General features: G+C 39.7%; 1 protein-coding gene across 1 annotated transcript in view; it reads right to left on the reverse strand.

The window, feature by feature from the left end:
- The window catches only part of RASSF8 (Ras association domain family member 8), a 77,449-nt gene extending 67,567 nt beyond the window's left edge, over positions 1 to 9,882 (reverse strand). Inside the window, exon 1 of the mRNA XM_012739541.3 lies at positions 9,767 to 9,882. The gene's annotated coding sequence lies outside the window, so the exon portion shown is untranslated. The remainder of the gene's footprint in view (positions 1 to 9,766) is intronic.
- Positions 9,883 to 20,651: the final 10,769 nt, after the last annotated feature.

Below are 20,651 nucleotides of genomic sequence, written 5' to 3' on the forward strand. Positions count from 1 at the left end.
AAAAGAAAACAAACCATACCACAAAAGAACAGGGTACAGAAAAAGCAGGTGTAATTACTAACACTACAGCTCATGCCAGTCAATAAGTGCTTAATTAAAACAATACCGACCAACCTGCCAGTGTAAGTAAACTGAGCAACCATGTGTATAGCTAGCTATGATCACCACCTACAATGTCCAGGAAAATGGACCATGGAGACACATTAAAGAAGTGTGAGAAGTACATAACACAGCAGAAACATCTATACATGAAACTTATCCATCAGTACAGCTAAGGTAATCTGCAGAGATGGAGTGGGGAATTAACAGGTCCAATTTTCAGGCATATACTCCGTGCTTCACGAGATCACAATTTCATCTTTACAGCCACTCTGGAAATAGGGATTTGCTGTGGTTTCGGTATGTGTCTCCTCCAAATCTCATGTTGAAATTTGATTCCCAGAGCTGAAGGTGGGGCCTAATGGGACATGTCTGGGTCATGGGGGTGGGTCTCTCATGAAGAGATTAATGCCCTGGGTGGGTGGAGGTGAGTGAGCGCTAGCTCTAGAGCTGGTTATTTAAAAAGAGTGTGGTACCCTTCTTTCTCTTTTGTCTTTCTCTCTTCCCCTCTCACCATGTGATCTCTGCACACACCTGCTCCACTTTGCTTTCTGCCATAAGTAGAAGCATCCTGAGGCCCTCACCAGATGCAGGTAGCCAATCTTGACCTTTCCAGCCAAAAGAATTGTGAGCCAAATAAGCCCTTTTTCTTTACAAATTACGCAGTCTCAGGTATTCCTTTATAGCAACAAAAAACAAACTAAGACAGTATTGTTAACCTCAATTTAATGAGTAAGAACTCAAGATCAGCAAGATAAATGTAACCTCACTCTGTCCCATGTGCCCACTACCCTACACTGCCCCAGACCAATGAAGCACACCATGAGCACACACCATGACAGACACTAGGGGTATATCCAGAGTGCCCATGAGTCCTGGTGTACCTGGAACAGCAATGGGTTTACACTGTTACCCGAGTGAAATTATCAACAGTGCTCTGTTTCACTCTCAAGTGTCTGATTTGAACAACTGTCTCTAAGCATAAAAGACTCAGTATAAAAACATATATAGCCTACGTCTGGAGCAAAACTGAAGTATTTGAGAAAAACAGTAATAAAAGCTATATTTTCCCCATCTGATGTGAACCTTCTTAACATGGTGAGACTGTATGTTTCTCTAAGGCAAAAATCATGGATTTCATCCTATTCTAATTTTATAACTTTCACGAGGTCATTTTATTTTATTTTTATTTTTTGAGACAGAGTCTCACTCTGTTGCCCAGGCTAGAGTGAGTGCCGTGGCGTCAGCCTAGCTCACAGCAACCTGAAACTCTTGGGCTTAAGCAATACTACTGCCTCAGCCTCCTGAGTAGCTGGGATTACAGGAATGTGCCACCATGCCCAGCTAAATATATATATATGCATATATATATATAAATTTTTTTTTAGTTGTCCAGCTAATTTCTTTGTATTTTTTTAGTAGAGACAGGGTCTCACTCTTGCTCAGGCTGGTCTCAAACTCCTGAGCTCAAGGATCCTCCCTCCTCAGCCTCCCAGAGTGCTAGGATTACAAGCGTGGGTCACCAAACCCGGCCCATGAAGTCATTTTAGATAAAAGAAATAGCTTTTGCAAAATTATCTTAGATCCTAAGATCTTGAAAAAATGATTTTCTTTTATTTTATATTTTCCCTCCTGCATTCAGATAGATATAGGTACTGTCTCAATATCCAGGGACCAGTCATACACAACGACTTGACTAAAAAGATAGTCACTGGTATATTCAGGAGTAGAATCAAGTGCAGTCTTATATCTAGCAGTTAATTACATACTGACTTCACTTTTATAAATTCAGTCAAATGGAAGAATGCAAACTACTAATAAATGGTCACCAAATTCTCATCAATTCAACCTGCAATCTAATAATCATACCCGCCTTTAAGATTATTCTGGTAATTAAAGGAGTAAACCTGTAAAGAACCTACTATAAAACACACACATGCATGCATACATACACACGATGCCATCAGCATAAATTTAAAAAGACAAAAATACATGTTGTATGTACACATCCCTTCTGCCAAGATAATCAAGAAAATGCTAATAATGGTTACTGATAGGTAGAGGAAACACAATGAGAAAGGAAGTAATCTTATTTTCATTTTATACCTTTCTATCCACTTTAAACTTACTGTATTCATTTTTTTAATGAACAATTGTTTTAAATATTCAATGACTAATGCTTTGCTAAAAACCTCTTGTGCAGAATTTCAGAATAGTGGAAGGTATCAGACAGGTTGTGTCAGAAAGGCAATTTTTTTCAGTAATCAATCCTTACCTTCTAAGCAGGAAATTAAACAAACCTAAAAATGACTTCAATTATGTAAAATCAAATTTTATTTAACTTAAAAGTGGTTCATTTGCCATTAACTGCTACTCTTTCAAGAGCAGACCAGGATTTCCCTTGTTGCTGGGAATTGTCTGGCCATGTTCCCCTCTGTGATCTACGCCTGGCGATACAAGTTCAAGAGCAGCACAGTCTGACCTTTCCAGGGTCTGAAGTACTACTGAGACCAAAGTCACAAAAGGATTGTACATGCCCGCAAATCCACAAACACTGCTAGAAAAAAGACCATTGTAAGAGCCATGTTCAGGAAGAACTGCACAAATAAACAAAGTAGTACTTAGACTTCAAAGGCACAGTATCTCACTCTGGGTATACTTCCTAAAAATTCCTCAGGTTTCTTTTTCTTTTTTTTTTTTTGAGACAGAGTCTCGCTTTGTTGCCTAGGCTAGATTGAGTGCCGTGACATCAGCCTAGCTCACAGCAACCACAAACTCCTGGGCTCAAGCAATTCTCCTGCCTCAGCCTCCCAAGTAACTGGACTACAGGCATGCGCCACCATGCCCGGCTAATATGTATTAGTTGGCCAATTAATTTCTTTCTATTTATAGTAGAGACGGGGTCTCACTCTTGCTCAGGCTGGTCTCGAACTCCTGAGCTCAAACGATCTGCCTGCCTCGGCCTCCCAGAGAGCTAGGATTACAGGTGTGAGCCACCGCGCCCGGCCTCCTCAGGTTTCTTGTAATTGCTAATCAAAATAGGAAAGTCAAAAGGTGATGAGGTGGACGAGTGAATATGCAATCAAGATGGCTATGGAATTAAAGTATCTGTCCTAATTATCCTATCTAATCCATAAAGACTTTAGTAAGTTCGATGCAATGTTACTGACGAGATTTGAACATTTAAACTGCAGTGACACCTGATAGAAAAGGCATGGCAGAAGAGACTAAGATTTAAACACTAAGCCTGCGGTGGTTTGAATGTCTGTCCCCTCCAAAACTTACGTTGGAATCTAACAGTCATTCAAACAGTATTGTGAGGTGGGATCTTTAAGAGGCGATCAGGCCATGGAGGCTCTGTCTTTGTGAATGGATTAATGCCATTATATCTTGCATGTAAGTTTGTCACAAAGGAGCAAATTTGACCCTCTCTTCTTTTTCTCTCCCTCTCTCTCCTGTCACGTTGATGAAACAGCAAGAAGGCCCTCACCTGATCCCAGCATTTAACACTGGCTCCAGAACTGTGAGCCAATACATTTCTGCTCATTATAAATTACCCAGTCTTGGGTATTCTGTTCTATAGCAGCATAAAACACAGCTGACGCTCGAACACGAGTTTGAACTTCGCAGGTTCACTTACACGTGGATTTTCTTCTGCCTCTGCCAGCCCCGAGTCGGCAAGACCAGACCCACCTCTTCTTCCTCCTCAGCCTACTCAATGAGCAAGCAATGATAACGGGGACCTTTATGAAGATCCACTTCCACTTAAAACTGAAGCAAATCTTTACGTCTACATCAGCATATATTCTTTTTTTTTTTTTTTTTTTAGCCTTGGGTCCTTATCTGTAGATCAGCATATATTCTTTTTTAAGATTTTCCACTAAGGGCCAAACATATTTTAACTGGGTATAGATTTTTTTTCTGACTTGAAATAAATTTTTATAAAATATGGGTATTAACTCTATTTTTTATACATTATAATTATATAATTACATATTATGTTTTATAGTCATGCACCACATAATGATGTTTCAGTCAACAGTGGACCACTTATACGACGGTGGTTCCCTAACACATGATGGAGCTGGAAAATTCCCATCACCTAGCGATGTCACAGCCATCTTCACATTGCAGTGCAACGCATCGCACACCTGCTTGTGGTGACGCTGGTGCAAACAAACCTGCTACGCTGCCAGGCATGTAAAAGCACAGCTCGTACAGTTATGTATAGTACATTATACTTGATAATGATAATAAATGACTATGTTACTGGTTTATGTATTTACTATACTACACTGTTTATTGTTATTTTAGAGTATGCTCCTTCTACTTTTTTTTTTTTTTAAGTTAACTGTAAAACAGCCTCTGAGGGGTCTTTCAGGAGGCATTCCAGAAGAAGGCATTGTTATCATAGGAGATGACAGCTCCATGCACGTTACTGCCCCTGAAGATCTCCCAGTGGGACAAGATGTGGGGGTGGGAGACAGTGATACTGATGACCTGAGATCAGATAGTCATGTACATTGTCTTCTAGTATGTTTATTACTACACTTTTATATTCATTATTTACAATGGCATTTTGAGCAATACAACATTTCTTCTGAACTTTCTATTCTGTTCTAAGGATTTGCCTATTTTCTCAACAACATACCACATTTTAATTAATAGCTAGGATTACAACTTTCTCTTTATTATCCTTCTTTTTTTTTTTTTTTTTTGAGACAGAGTCTCACTGTGTTGCCCAGGCTAGAGTGAGTGCCGTGGCGTCAGCCTCGCTCACAGCAACCTCAAACTCCTGGGCTCAAGCGATCCTTCTGCCTCAGCCTCCCAAGTAGCTGGGACTACAGGCATGCGCCACCATGCCTGGCTAATTTTTTCTATATATATTAGTTGGCCAAGTAATTTCTTTCTATTTATAGTAGAGACGGGGTCTCGCTCTTGCTCAGGCTGGTTTCGAGCTCCTGACCTTGAGCAATCTGCCTGCCTCGGCCTCCCAGAGTGCTGGGATTACAGGCGTGAGCCACCGTGCCCGGCTTATTATCCTTCTTTACTGTATAAACTTTTCTTGACTCTTATTTATTCCATAAAAATGTAATTCGAATCGCTGATCTGTGAAAAATTCCTGCTAAGATTTTGTTTGGAATTATGTCAAACGTATAAACAATATAAAAAGATTAAAATAATTAAAGAATTGTCTTCCTAGCCAGAAACATTGGGTCTCCTCAGCCTCAGATTAAAGTGTAATAGTTTTCTTCCTAGGCCATTCCCTGTTCTTAAAAGTTTAATCCTTAGCATTCCTTTCTGCTGCTACTATGAATAGCTGCCTTTTGCCTCTTATTTTTTAACTGGTTAATTAATACACACAAAAGATCACAATATTTATATTATTTATAAAGGTACCCTACTAAACTTTATTAGCTTTAGTGATTGCCTTGGGAATTTTTTATTTAACTTCAAATAACTTTACCCTCTTTTCCAACAGTTCTCTCTCTCACCTCTTTTTCTTAATACATTGGCTAGATATTTCAGTGCTATTTTAGATAGCAGTGACAATAGCAGGTACGCTGCTAATTCTAATAGGAAATAAAATTCTAGTGTTTCACTAGAATTTTACTAGTATTTTGGCTACTGACAGCCTGATCTGTTTGCTTATAAAATTATAGAAAGTTCCCATAAAATAGTAACAGTGGTATCTCGAAACACTGAGATAAAGGGTGGTTTTATTTTCCTTTACATCTTCCAGGAAATGGATTTTTGCATATTTTTTTATTAGACTGGCCATGAATTTTTCCAACTTCTTTTCCAAGTTTCCTTAAACAAATGAACACACATACACATCCCAACCCCCAATGCCATTATCTCCTTATTTCTCCTAATATTCTTTAAGGAGAATGTTTCTAAATCTAATCTTGGTTAGCAATCAATAACTTACAGAAAGCAAGAGAGAAGCAAACCCCTAGAAAAGCTTTCTCTTTAGAAACAACATCCTACTATCCTCTGTGAATTATAGGATATCTGAAAATAATGTCTAGATACAAATTTCTCAGAGTAACTTACTCCACTAATAAAAACGGTACCTCATCCTTTTTACTAAAATACATCTGTGCCTAATTAAGACTGCAGTTCAGGATGCCAGGAAATAAAATTATTAACTAGTAGATATTAGAAAAGTCGTAACACTCCCAAATCAGAGCACCATGAAAACCAGATTCTAATACTCTTAATATCAGACTTACATGTTAACAGATGGATAAAGTTCTTCACTCCTTATCAAATCCTTTCTTTAATATTTTATTAAGCAACCATCATTCTGACCCTATTTCAAAATCTTAACTAATTTGTGGTATATTATCAGAAAATGTTAATCTCAAATATAAACAGCTTAATTTTTCATTTTTACTCTACCAGGAAAGTTTCAAAGTGCTAAAACATGCAAACTGCTAGCTATCTTCTAAAAATAGAAATAAAATAATTAGGTCACAATGGATGGCTCCTTACTTGGCCAAAAAAGAAGGATGATGAATGTAATTGGAATGTTTATTGTCACTGAAATTCTTCAGGCCTGGATTCCAAGTCCACCTCTTGATGCAGGTTACTATGACAACTTAAATTACAGAAAATGCGCCCCCTTCTTCTACCGAGTAGTTTTTCTCTGCAAGAGCAAGACTTCTAAAATCTGCGTGTAGAAAATTATCTGTAATAACAATAAATACTTCTTCGTAAGTTTTATTCAGAAATGCCCCCATCTCAACCCTTAAAACCTTAAGCATATAAAACCCAAATTCTATTATATCTACATGGGACAGAAAACCTAACCTGAAAACACACATGCACACACTTAAAATATAAAATATTGAGAGTATTCTGAAACTACTTCCTATTACCAGAGGCACAGTGTATTACCACCATATGTTTCATTCCATAAACTATGGAAAATTACTTATAAAGCAGTTTTGAAAGAAGATTATAGAGCTAAGTCCTGTTTATCATTATTTTCCCCTCGCTAATGCTTTTTATGAGAAAGTACCAGAAAAGAAATATGGGGGAAGATTATAGTACTGTTTTGAACAGAAAAAGAAGCAAATAAATAATCTGTAAAATTTATTCTGTCTTTTCACACAAAATATGAGCTTTAAAGTTTGTTCTCACACAGCTTCAAATGTATAAACCTAACAGAAGTGTTCTGTGATAAATAAAGTGTGAATTATTCCCTATCACCACATTCTCTAAAAGAAAAATGGCTCAAGAGAAATTGCAAAATTGCATCAAATGTGATTTATTAGAAAGATATTCTGATTGTAAGATATTAAAAAGGTAAGGTTGCCCCATGGGGAAAAAATTTTAGAAAGTTTCACAGTGTAGCAATACTGAGACTTCAAAGCTAATTTTTTAGCCCATCAGAGTTAACATGACTAAAATTAGATGCTACATATGGAAAGGATGAGGGAAGTCACTCTCTCCTATCTTATAAGCTGGGTTAGTTCAGTAGCCAGCATAGGCAAAAGAGTTTTCTAAGTTTCATGTATAGCTACATCTGAGCAAAAAATGACAACTCTTCAGCAATGAACTCTAAGCAACTCATATAATCCCCACCTGTATTATTAGTGGATAACTAATAGCCATCTAGAGGGGAAAACATATATAATTGAAATGTTCAAACGCAAATACACATAATCCCTAAACACTAAGCCTGAACTCCAATTCTTCTTAGTTTAATTTAACATAAATCCTCCTAAACAGAAAATAATTAATGTAGAAGAGACAGCTTTATAGCACAGCTTCATCAGTAATGGAAGCTAAAACTAAAATTTAAATGGCTATCCAATTACAGAGAGAACATTAGTCCGTGGAGCTACACAGTACATTTTTTTTCTTATGCTTTTCTGTTTTAGACCATATTACAAATGGCAGGCATCAAAAATACGTTCTGAATGGGTCTTTTTGGCTCTCACACGGACATAACAAAATTGCCTCATCGACTCTCTTTTACTCTCAACATCTGTGGCCTTCCAGTGGGCAGCTTTCTCTAATGCCACAAGCAATGTATTAGGGTCTGCACGACAGCAACTTAACCAGTGAGAATCCGGACTTGTGGTTTTAGGAGTCCAGTCCTTCCATGTAATCTAGCAATTATTAGAAGGCTCTAAAGTTATAGTTTTGTTTTGTTTTTTATTTCAGGGCGAAATTAGTTTATGTGAGACCTTCGAGATCCATCATGTATTTAAAAATGCAGGCACGTAACTTTTGTAAACGAGGGGCCAAGGCATTTACGAGACAGTACACTGGCTGGTGCCCTTAAAAGAGTTTATTCACCTGTAAAATGTGAACAATTTATTCCTAAGTCGTTCGTTTACTAAACTATGTCATATTACTTTCACTTCTGGGACCAATAAGTCACTCAAATGTTCAAGAGACGAGAGATGACACACGGCAAAATACTAAAAACAAGTGAAACATAATATTCTGTATATTCTTACCTGAGAGATTGTGTGACCCCCTTTGCTTAGTGAAGCCAATTATAGACATTATTTAAGAAATGGAAGCTCAAACTACTGAATATTCCACTTTTTTTTTTTTTGAGACTGAGTCTCACTCTGTTGCCTGGGCTAGAGTATCATGGCGTCAGCCTAGCTCACAGCAACCTCAAGCTCCTGGCTCAAGCGATCCTCCTGCCTCAGCCTCCTGAGTAGCTGGCTAATTTTTTCTATTTGTAGTTGTTTGGCTAATTTCTTTCTCTTTATAGTAGAGACGGGGTCTCGCTCTTGCTCAGGCTGGTCTCGAACTCCTGAGCTCAAGTAATAATCCTCCCGCCTCGGCCTCCCAAAGTGCTAGGATTACAGGCGTGAGCCACTGCGCCCGGCCAGAATATTCCACTCTTATCAAGATTATTACGGAGAAGAGTCAGAAAGACCAGTTAGTCATCAAGACTTTCTAACCTTTCACTGTGAGAAATACTTCTCAGCTTTAAAAGAGGCTGCCAATTTATAGTATTAGTGGAAAAGTGCTCAGAAAGCCCAAGAGTGGTGATACATGACTTCAAAACATTTTGCTTCAGACTCCAATTTTGAAGCCCAAAGCGTGTTTTATGATGCTTTTAGTGTTAACCCAAATTTGGACCTGGGAACTATATTACAGTTATGGCCACAGATGTCATCACTGACTACACTTTATATTCTCTAAATAAAGGCTTACAAATGAAGATTCTGAAAGAGTTCGCCAGTGAACACAATCTCTGAAAGTCTCCCAAAACTTTGAAAAATGTTTTTAGAAGTCTGGCGGGGCGCGGTGGCTCATGCCTGTAATCCTAGCACTCTGGGAGGCCAAGGTGGGCAAATTGCTCAAGGTCGGGAGTTCGAAACCAGCCTGAGCAAGAGCGAGACCCCGTCTCTACTATAAATAGAAAGAAATTAATTGGCCAACTAATATATATAGAAAAAATTAGCCGGGCATGGTGGCGCATGCCTATAGTCCCAGCTACTTGAGAGGCTGAGGCAGCAGGATTGCTTGAGCCCAGGAGTTTGAGGTTGCTGTGAGCTAAGCTGATGCCACGGCACTCACTCTAACCTGGGCAACAAAGCAAGACTGTCTCAAAAAAAAAAAAAAAAGAAGTCACTGAAAGTGACAGTCTTCTAGGATGCAAATAAGGAGTACAAATCTTCTGACTCACCTTACCACGCTGGAGTCTCCAAGCCAGAGTTGAGCATGAGGTAGTCTCGAAGGACAGAGCACCGGCACAGGTATTCTAGGACGATCTACACAGGCACCTGAAAAGGTACACAGTGTTCTTACAGGCCTGGCTAATTTTTATCTTAAAAATGCTAAATCACACCATTTAAACTTACTCAAAGACCAAAATACACACTGCTTGTACTTCAAATAGTTTTCCCAAGAAGAATTTTTCCTCCACTCCCCCTGCTCCCCTTTATTCATTTGAATTGTGGTACTTGTGGGGTGGGCTTGTTTTCTGTTTGGTTTCAATTAGCATTTTTGTGCCTTTGAAAAAAGGAATCTCAGTTGTTTCTAAAAAAGGTCATTTGATGGGCCCGTGGTGTTCTAGGAAAGACTTTGTGCCTTCTTTTTCTACTGACCCAAGCTCCCTACAAGACCACAGTAATTTCTTGACAGCAGTTAGCAGTTAGACAGTTGGAAAATTGCCTGATGCCAGGGCTAAAAATGAAGCTGAAGGAGAGATCTAGGGTTTTAAGTCCTAAAAAATAAAAACAAAAACATGCCACACTTTTCCTTGGTGAGTACAAATTACCAGCACTGGCCAACCTAGGAAAGAGGGTAACCTGGAACCATATCTTTTGACCATTTTATTGCCTACTGCCGTGAGAATGTGAAACTCGGCCACCACATGGGTTACAAAGAAAGCCAAGGAAGAAATCTTGGCCACAAGATGGAAATTGACGCAATTCATGTGTCTGCCACATTCAGACGATGCCCTTCACAGATGTTTCTGAATTTATTTATAGAAAGGTTTACTTTAGCAACAAGACCAGCTTCCATTACCCATTTTTTAAATATACCCAGACGTTGAACTACTTTTATTATGAATAGAAAAATACCACCCAAAAAGGTTACAGTCCTTAAATTCTTAGTCATGATATAATACAAAATATCAAATCAGGATATAAGGAGAAAGAACTGATGGACTCCAAATATGATGCAAAATGTAAGAAAACATAAATTTCAAACACAATTGAGGAAGGGTAAAGTGACTGCAAAGTTTCCCCTGTCCTAGTTGGGTTCTCCCTGCACAGCTGCTATACCCCTGAATGGAGACACTGTCTCCAAATCTGGTTTCTAGCCTCACACTTCATATAACTTAATAGTGGTTATAAAAATGCCACTCGCTTCCTGATTATTTTTTACATAGTGTTACAGCTGTAGTGCAAAGGTGTGTTAGTACATGCTTCCAACTAAGAAAAAGAAAAGTAGCAGTGACATTAAAAAAAATTTTTTTTTCTAATAAAAATAAATAGGTTTAAGCCAGCTAGATATCACAGAATTTGTTTCATCCTCTTATACCAGATGTTAGGTTAGCGTCTCTGGCTTCAACTAGACCTACCTATCTGCTAAAGAAGCTAGAAGAAACAGACACATCTGAGGCTGATATGATTTGGTAAAAGTGCCTGTTTATGCAGAGTGTCATCCAAAGATCAATGAAAAGAGAGTCCTGCTGGGGTAGCAAATTCAGAACCAAGTGAGAAGAGGCTAAATGAACTAACAACCACCCTAATTCCTGTCTTTGGGTCTGGAAGCTACCTGGAATCCAAGCTGGTAGGTGAAACTATTCCCATTTACCTAAACCCATATCTCTTCCTTACCCATCTTATCTTCTTTAAAACCTTGTCTCTCTTTTTAGTTTTGTTTTCAAGAAAACTTTTTAGAGTGGGAAGTGGGCTGCTGAGAATGAGTTTCTAAAATTGACATAATCATTATCTTCTTTTGTCCATAAAATAAGGTCATCTCTGGAGCCAGACATTTAAAGGCCAAGAAGATTACAGTGCTTATTCCCTTATATGTAATTCGAAGTGACACTAACATCTATACTGAGATTAAAAATCTCTCCTTGGTAGATTTTCATAACTGTACAATTCTGAGATGGGACGGGGTATCCCGTTCTGCTGTGCTTGGGATGCCTGTGGAAATGCCAGACCAGACGGGGAAAGTGAGAGGCCTAGGGTCCTGCTCATCTGTCCCCCTCCCAGGCCTCTTTGCACAACCACCCTAACTACTCAACCCACGGTTCACTCTTCGGCCAGGCTCCTTTACAGAAACCAACCAACCAGAAAAGATGAAATCCTATCATTCTACTGCTTTCAAAAGTCTCCACATAAAAAGTTCAACTTTATGTTTGTCACGTAACTGTGGTGACAAATTTTTCCTAACCGCAAACGTAGATCTGGCAATTGCAAGAGTACTTATGAAGACAATGAGAAATTAAGAGATTTAAGCGGGGATGATCTCGGAGAACTTATAATGTACCAGGTGCTCTACAGGAGTCCCTTCACATCCCTTCAGGTCACTGTCCAGGCTCATCTCTGGTCCCTCTCCTGAAGTCCCCACATGGCATGCCAAGCCTCACCCCACTGCCTCTGGCTCCACTCTATGTTGGCATCCCGTGCCCAGTCCCTACTGACTTTCTGTGCTGACCAAACTCCAATCACTCTCCAAGACTCAGCTCAAATGTTATCTCACCACCCCCTAGAAACCTTCCCTCATCCAAATTAGTCACTCTAAGTATTCCCAAATGGCTGACACTTAGTGTTCATGGGTGCTCTTCACTGAGTCCTCCCAACATCCCTGTGAAGTAGGTACTTAAGAATACAAAGGTTAAGTAACTGGCCCAAGGTCACAGAGCTCATACATAGTAGAGCCAGGAATTGAACTCAAACAAACTGACTTCAGAGCCCATGATCTTCAACAACTGTACCTCTATTATAATACTTAGCATATACTCGAGAGGGGAGGGGGGTCCTGGGCAATATATGTAACCTTAACACTTGTACCCCCATAATACGCTAAAATTAAAAAAAAATACTTAGCATAAATTATAATGTTTGCCTCTTCTTGAAGGCAAGGACATTTTGCACGTGATATTTGCATTCCCAATGCCTAGCACATTAAGAGATACTCAAAACGTCTGCTGAAGGTGTGATGGATTCAGAGGGTTTTACAAAATCACAGTGGATTGTTCTGTGGTGCTGAGCTTAGCCCCACCCTGCCTAGTTAAATGGTTCCTTTTACCCAGAGATAATTCTCCTATAACCACATGTCTTAAAAAACAGGTATCTAATATACAAAAGCTTGAAATGGACCAATAATCAACGAATATCAGTGTGTGAAATTTGGGGAAAAAAGAAGGTAAAAATTGGAAACCATTATACTCCAATAATTATTTTATTTTTGGTAAAATTTTATAAGTGTCCACTAATTGGACACTTATAATAATGTGCCAAGGATCGGACAATCTCTTATTTTGGTAGCCAGGCTCCAAGATAACCCCCAAAGATCTTCTCCTTATACCCTTGCATGTCCTCCTCTCACAATGAGCAGAGTTAAGCTGTACAGCCAATAGGATATTGTGAAATGATTTCATAAAAAACACGGCGGCGGTTGACTGCGGTGGCTCACACCTGTAATCCTAGCACTCTGGGAGGCCGAGGTGGGCGGATCCTTTGAGCTCAGGAGTTCAAGACCAGCCTGAGCAAGAGAGACCTCCGTCTCTACTAAAAAAAAAAAAAAAAAAAAATAGAAAAAATTAGCCGGGCATGGTGGCACATGCCTGTTGTCCCAGCTACAGGGATGGGAGGCTGAGGCAGGGGATCGCTTGAGCCCAGGAGTTTGAGGTTGCTGTGAGCTAGGCTGATGCCATAGCACTCTAGCCGTGTCTAGACTCTGTCTAGACAGAGACACTCTACACTAGAGACTCAGCACTCTAGACAGAAAGGAAAGGAAAAGGGAAAAAGGAAAGGAAAGGAGAAGCAGATTAACCTGTAGCAAAGGAAAAAAAAATAAGAAAAAAATTTAAAAAAGGAAAAGAAAAGAAAAGAAGAAAAAAGAAAAGAAAAGAAAAGAAAAAAGAAAGAGAAGAGAAGAGAAGAGAAGAGAAGAGAAGAGAAGAGAAGAGAAGAGAAGAGAAGAGAAGAGAAGAGAAGAGAAGAGAAGAGAAACACAGTTGCTTCCATCCTCCTCTCTCTCTGATTACCTGCCCTGGTGTAAGTTAGCCACCATGCTGTACAGATGTTCAGGTAGTCCTATGAAGAGGTCCACGAGGTGAGGAACTGAGGCCTCCAGGCAACAACCAGCACAAATTTGCCAGTCAAATGGATAAACGACCATGGAAGTGGATCTTCCATCCCCAAATCTTTATATAGACTACATATGACATGGAACAACATCTGGACCACAACCTTATGAGAGATCCTGAGCAAGAACCATCCACTTAGGCCATTCCTGGATTCCAGATCCAAAGAAACTAGGTGAGATTTTTTTTTTTAAGTTACTGTTTTAAGTCTTTAGGTTTGGGGCAACTGATTATACAGCAGTAAATAACTAATACCTATTGTCACCACACAGACTTTACTTAGTTTATAAGAATGCAAACAGAAGTCACTGATGTTAATTAACACAATATCAGGTTCTTGCAATTCTGGAACACTGGACACAAGGAAAATAGAATGCTCAAGAACAACTCAGGAGCAAAATAAATTCCAGTTTCCAAGAGGCTCTGCTTTTTTTTTTTTTTTTTACAAAAGAAGGAGGCAAGCCTGTCATTTGCTTGTAGATCTCTCTTCATGACTGCTGATTAATTGGTGGGTATGTTCTCTTCTTCTAAACCAGGCCCACCAGGAGGGATAACCAATGGACAACAGTGGCATTTTTATTACCATAGAAATGAGAAGAGAGTTTATTGCTCTGGTTATTTATATTAAGTACCACAGGTCAGATAGGAAAAAGTCTAAAAGTTTTGGAGGAAACCAGCTTTCTCTATTCTCTGACCCCAAAACGTCCAAAATGTTTAGGGGGGAAAAAAAAGCACATTTCTTTTCACTGAAAAGAAAAACCCATCTGAAATTCTAAATACTCAACTGTGAATAAAATATGGTAGTACATTTTCATAAGTAATATCCCTTTGTGTCCTCAAAATAAATTTAAACCATAAATATTACAAATCTGGAATACTGCTAAATTTTTGTTTCTCTAATAAAGGAAAGATTGATGTCAACTGCAGAATCACTAAATTCAGAGAGGAGAGCTTTATTTCCAATAAACGGTTATAGCCTAAAAGTTGGCCATCCTGCAGGCTGGGAAGTGTGGCACTTGAAGGGAGGGAAAGGTGAGACCTAGGAATTTATGCTGAATGAGTTGGCTAAGTATACATATTCAGTAGGTTATAGAAGGAGCTATGAATATTCATGAAGGGGGGTGTGCATATGTAGTAAGTAAATATGCATGTTCTCTAAGTCCCATCTTCACTTTGGGGTGGAGACTTAACATTTAAATCCATTAGAATCAGGCTCTATGTGTCATAAAGCGAAATAGAGGGCACAAAAACACCAGTGGGCAACCTCTGTGAACAGCCCAGAACCAGTCCATGGTCCCTGTCCAGGGTCTGGTCTCAGTCTCTTTTCAAGAACGAATGCTGGTCAGTTGTGTAAATGAGCAGTGTGGCAAGTCTTTCAAAAGGACTGATTTCTGTTTGACCCTTAGGAAAGAAAGTCTAATGGCAGTTAGCAGGGAAGGGGTACAAGGAGGCATGTCCAACCTCCCATCCAGTCATGGCCGGAAGCTCAGTTTTTTAAGGTTTCTCTGAGGTCCCCTTGGCCAAAAGGGGGTCCATTCAGTCGGCTGGGGAGCTTAGGATTTTATTTTTATTTCTCGGTGGGATCATTCAATGTGTTTTTCCCCCCTCTGAAATCACAACTCATAGACACACATCTCCAAATATAATTCAGTTCTGCTAAAAGCAATATGCAACATTAGTAAGGAAGGTATCTTTCATATTCTTTCATATTCCATATGAAATGTTAAAACAAAATGATTATAGAAACAATATGATAGATACCATATTGAAATAAATCCATCATGATACTATCAGCTACATTAGTTTAAAAATTAATTATTTATATAATAAACATTTGCCAAGCCCTATCATATTTAAAATAGGGTAGGGATTATAAAGAGCAAGATATAGGTTATGAGATATAACATCTAGTAACAATATCAAATAAATGTTTGGTAAGCACAGTAAAGTCATACAAGAGAGAAATCACTTATAGCTGGTGGATATTTAGGAAGCCTTCATGAAATAAGCCCCTTATACCTATATATGACAGTAAATTTTTTAGCTTTTTTACATTAACATATTAACTTAGATTAAGTGTCAATCTAAAAGGAAGATGCTGAAACACAAAATATGATTTAATGAGTTTATTTGAGCCAAAGTAAGGACAGCTGTAGGAAGATTCGGACCCAAGTAACCTTGGAGAGCTCCATTTGGCCGTTGTTACAAGCAAGTTTTTAAAGGCAAAAAACGGGTACCAGGTGTGGGCTAAAAAAAAGTTATCTGTCATGAATTCTCATTGGTTTACAGAAATAACATTGATTAGTGATTGGTGATACATTGTTAAGCTATTGGATATGGGCCATAGCCCATATGGTGTGGCATTATTAGCTTAATTTAAAACCACTTGTGGCAACATCAAGCAGTTTCATGAGATGAGTACACAGCCGAAAGCGTGATTCCTATCTCATTTTAAAGTCTCTCTGGCCTGATAATTTAAAAGGACTTGCATGCCTCAGGAAAAAGTTCTTTTCTTTTCTCAATAGTCCCATTACACAGATGACAAAGTAACAATAGGCACTCAGTAAATAACTGTCAGGCACTGCTCTATGCCCAATTCCGACACTGTCCATGACCCTGTGAAGGTACATCGTACAGTCCCTGTCATCTGCAGACAAGGAAACTGAGATTTCAGAAAGATTTAGTACCTTTCCAGGTTCACACAGCTAGTAAATGGTGGAGCCCTGACTTGAACTCAGGTGTGTGTACTTGATTTTAATGCTCCTCAGGCCGGGCACAGTGGCTCACGCCTGTAATCCTAGCACTCTGGGAGGCCGAGGCGGGTGGATTACTCTATGTCAGGAGTTCAAAACTAGCCTGAGCAAGAGCGAGACCCCGTCTCTACTAAAAATAGAAAGAAATCAATTGGCCAACTAATATATATATATATATATATATATATATATATATAAATTTAGCCGGGCGTGGTGGTGCATGCCTGTAGTCCTAGCTACCTGGGAGGCTGAGGCAGAAGGATTGCCAGACTCCCATCCGGGTTAATGTGTGTATCTCAAGCTGCTCTCAGTAAGTGTTCGCAGTCTTTACAGCACCTTCCCCCTCCAGCCTAATCAACTGATCCACACACCACAAGGAATTGAAATGCATCCTTGTTAGTCTTATGATTTGTTATTAAAGATCTGGGAAGCCAAGGCAGATCGCTCAAGGTCAGGAGTTCGAGACCAGCCTGAGCAAGAGTGAGACCCTGTCTCTACTATGAATAGAAAGAAATTATCTGGACAACTAAAATATATAGAAAAAAAATTAGCCAGGCATGGTGGTGCATGCCCGTAGTCCCAGCTACTCAGGAGGCTGAGGCAGAAGGATTGCTTGAACCCAGGAGTTTGAGGTTGCTGTGAGCTAGCCTGACACCATGGCACTCTAGCCCAGGCAACAGAGCCAGAGCAGCAAAGGAAAAGAGGAATGATCAGTTGTTTTCTTAAACAGCTGAGCAATCATTTTTGTTTAAGACAGTTTGAAAGACAAACTTCATAAACTTTAGTAGACAAGCTATAGGATGATTAGTAGTAGGAAAGGGTCTCCTTCTCCTAGCTAACACTTCAACATCCCACACACCAGAGAGCTGTTTTCAGAAGACCAACTTCAGAGCTTTGGTAAGTATTCATCAAAGTATCTAGATGTCTTTTATTGAAGATCTATTAAAGATCTGTTACTTTGGGCCAGGCTCAGTGGCTCATGCCTGCCTGTAAACCTAGCACTCTGGGAGGCCAAGGTGGGAGGATCACTCAAGGTCAGGAATTCGAAACCAGCCTGAGCAAGAACAAGACCCCATCTCTACTAAAAATATAAAGAAATTAATAGGCCAACTAAAAAATATACAGAAAAAATTAGCCAGGCATGGTGGCGCATGCCTGTAGTCCCAGCTACTCAGGAGGCTGAGGCAGGGGGATCACTTGAGCCCAGGAATTTGAGGTTGCTGTGAGCTAGGCTGATGCCAGGGCACTCTACCCTGGGCAATAGAGTGAGACTCTGTCTCAAAAAAAAAAAAAAAAAAATCAAAAAAAAAATCTGTTACTTCGATTTGAATCAGCCAAGAAAGAGAAAGAAAGATGGGGAAGGGAGGAGGACAGGCAAATACACACACTGTTAAATGCATATAGATGAAAAGGCAAATACAATTCCATTAATGAAAACTGTGATTCCCTGTAGGACACACATCAGACAAACGTCCTACCAGGACCCGTTAAAGGCTTGCTTACATCAAGCCTGCCCTGAGAAAAGAACAGTATGGCCCTGGGTGTGGTCTGGCGATTTTAAGAAAACACATGGCTGGGCCACAGTTTTAAGAGAAAATGTTCAAACTGAAGGAGATGTTAGGAGGGAAAGAAACCTGAAGAATATATAAGGAAGTAGAATCATTTTGCAAAGGAGACATTGTAAAGCTGTCCTCACTACAGATCAGAAAGTACAAGGCTCTGTCGGGGGCACAGTGAGTTTACAGAGGAATTGCAAGAGCTGCTTTCCGAGAGACTAGAAAACAATTAAAGAAGTAGTTAACTAGTTTTTAATTTAAATCAGGCAAATGACAAAGGTTACTAAACAGATGAAGTTGTGAACCACCCTCCAAGAGATGGTTTCTCTAAACATACTAAAAGGATTCTTTGGAGGTTCCCAGCCGGTTTCCTGCTATCTGTTTAGACCCACTCCCCTGCTGTACCACGGAATCCTGTTTCTTTTCTTTATGGTCCCAGCACGGAGCACAGAATCTGGCACACTCAATAAACAAGGACCAGGGGAAGGCCAGGAGCAGGGCCCCGATAAAGCAGGAATCTGACATGCTATTTCCTGGAGTGGCAGTGCATGCAGTTGACTGGTACACATCTCTCTTTTCCCTCTCCCCTTACCAGGAAGGACTGTCTGGGGGGTGGAAGAACTATTTTTCAAAAGAAAGAAAAAAAATTATAATTCGAACAAAACTTGGGGCTGTAAGCTGTGTTTCTTTCTGTACTAACACAAATGAAATCTCAAATATTGACAGCAGCCACCACTCCCCAGTTACCCTGGAAATTTCTGTAAATACCACACACAGCTTGCTATAGTTAACCTTGCTCATCAGATTTGATCATCCAGCTTATTGTGTGAATTAACCATCTGTTCAATAACACTGCTATCAGACAACAAGAAGAGTCCCAAGATTGCTTTTAAAGACCTGGCAGTTCTCATTGAAGGGTTGTTTGCATGGGTGTTCTAAAGACTCTCCCAATTTTTTTTTTCCCTAACTATCTCAGAAAACTAATTTTAAAAAGCACCCACCACAAAGAGTAAATTCAAATGTTAGGAAGAGATTCATTTTTTAGAATAACATTAATTTCAGGTGACAATGATTTTCATTCTTTCACAACAAGAGCTGACAGAAAATCTTTAGCATACATTTAAACAGGCAAACAAATACACAGAAAGCAAAAAATATTCTACCATTGAGTAGAAAATTACTACAATACGTTGGTATATTCAAGTATGTTTTAAACTATCTAATTTCCTAAATTGAGCTGGTGCATAATGTATGCTAATCTTGCATAATGTCCTCATCTCAGTTCAAAGAAAAGCATAAGCCATAAAGCTACCTAGAGTTGAACAAAAAAGTATCTTTAGGTTTAAATACCATTTAAGCTAGGTACTTGTGTAAATTATACTGACTTGTTTCTGAAACCTTATCATTTCCTGCCTTGATGCCTTAATGAAGGGAAGTTCTTGGACAGTTTCTGGAATTCTAGCATCCCACAGTTTTTGGCTCAATATAGGTATACTCTTTCTCCTTGATGAAAGCATACAATATTGACTGTGATGCTGTGTTAATAATGTTCAGTTTGGCTCCAGGCTCTTCAACAGAATGGGGAGAGGCAAGACTGCACAGTTCGCAGATGTACTGTGGATTCTGGTCAGTTCATATCGGGAATGCTCACCGCCTAGCAACAGCTCTAAAAGTCAAAAGTCAATCCTGCCTCAAGTTGCAGGAAAATGGTAGAAACACACAAGGGCCAACGTGTAAGAATACATAAGGGGGAGAAGGGAATAAAGAAAGGAGGGGGTGCAGTAAGCAGCCAGGAACCTTGTTAGGGTTGTGAGAAGCCAATGACCACTGGAAACAACAGGTCAGACTACAGGAAACACATATGGGTCAATAGATTTCTAATCCCTACACAATTTAGAAACTTGGGTAAGAGGAGCCACCACCCAGAGGTGCTCAAAGCAGCAGCCAGCTGCCCTTGCGTGGCTCGAGAGCTGGGGGCAGCCTGCACATCACAGGCCGTAAAAGGGCACGTGAAACCCACGCAAGGTCTTGATGGTGGAGCAGACCCAAGAACCATGAGGTCCTCCCTCCACATTACATGAAATCAAGGCTCCAAAGAGAAAACTGGTCTTATCCTCTGGACATTCTGGAGGTGACACAGACAACAACAAACACCCAATTCTCAGCTCTGCTGTGATGTGAATTTGGAACGGTCATGACCTCCTTGAGCCTGTTTCCTCCCAGAACAAGCTCTTGGGAATAAGTGCCCCTGGTGTGTCTTCTAGAAACTGTCACTGGCAATCTCTATAGCCCTGGGAGATACAAGATCCCCGAGGAGGAAGATCTGACCAATGCAAAGCAAGCCCCTGGCTATCTTCTGGGTGGGCAGAACCTAACTTGGGATGCTAGGAAACCAGACTGGATAGAAGAACCTCACCCCTTTAAGACCAA

This window comes from Microcebus murinus, chromosome 10 (assembly GCF_040939455.1).
Source record: "Microcebus murinus isolate Inina chromosome 10, M.murinus_Inina_mat1.0, whole genome shotgun sequence".
NCBI classification, from domain to species: Eukaryota; Metazoa; Chordata; class Mammalia; order Primates; family Cheirogaleidae; genus Microcebus; species Microcebus murinus.